Source organism: Galeopterus variegatus, unplaced genomic scaffold (genome assembly GCF_000696425.1).
Source record: "Galeopterus variegatus unplaced genomic scaffold, G_variegatus-3.0.2 Scaffold8713, whole genome shotgun sequence".
Lineage (NCBI taxonomy): Eukaryota > Metazoa > Chordata > Mammalia > Dermoptera > Cynocephalidae > Galeopterus > Galeopterus variegatus.
Genome location: NW_007734824.1, coordinates 31,945 through 32,842, shown reverse-complemented (window position 1 = coordinate 32,842; position 898 = coordinate 31,945).

Below are 898 nucleotides of genomic sequence, written 5' to 3'. Positions count from 1 at the left end.
TGGGGAAAAATGCTTACAGTTATGCAAAGGAGGAAGACCCTTTCAGTGGGAGGTTGAAGATAAAAGAAAGGAATAATGGAGTTAGAACCCTGACGGCAAAGTAGAAAGTGGGACTGGAGCATAGGTGACAGGAGTACCAGTTGTTTCTCTGAGACAGTGGAGTAGGAGGGTAAGATGAGAGCTGAGGTGAATAGGTGTTTACATGTGGGGACAGGAAGTTGAGGGTTAATACCTGATAACATATTGGCCAGAGGACACTGTGGCTATCTGCAGAAATGAAGGTGGAGAGCAAAATAAAAATCTCAAAAATGATGAAGGATAGCATTTGGCTCTTTAGGGATTCAGAACAGACCAGGGGCATATAAAGTCATTGCTATAGCACTAAGGGCCCAATCAACTAGACATTTAATCTGGAAAAATCTGGCTATGTGCTTGATACCCACTCCCTTCTCCCCCACCAACCTCAGCATCAAATGGCAGCCAGGGTGTAAATACAGTGAAAAGGCATGGAAGGATTCTCAGGCAACTCCATAAACCACGGCAGCCTTTTTGATAAGCCACATCCTGCCAGTAGACTGGTTGTCGCTTCTCATTAGTTGCTAATCAGTCACTCCATGTTTTGGACTGCCTGCAATAAGTGAAGCTCCCATTTAAGATTTGTGATGCTTTCAGTATATTATATATTTTGATTTATAAATGCATTGAATTCACAGTAATGGCAAGGGGAATAGCAAAGACCATAAAATACTTATACACAACTGTTTTGACCTTCATTGTACTCTGTGACTACACCTCCACTCCCGACTTGGCTGTGCTGTCAGCAGCCTGACTCATGGGTGTAGGTCAAGCTGACCCTGAATGATGGGGTGGGGAAGGTGGCAAGATTTTGCAGAATGGA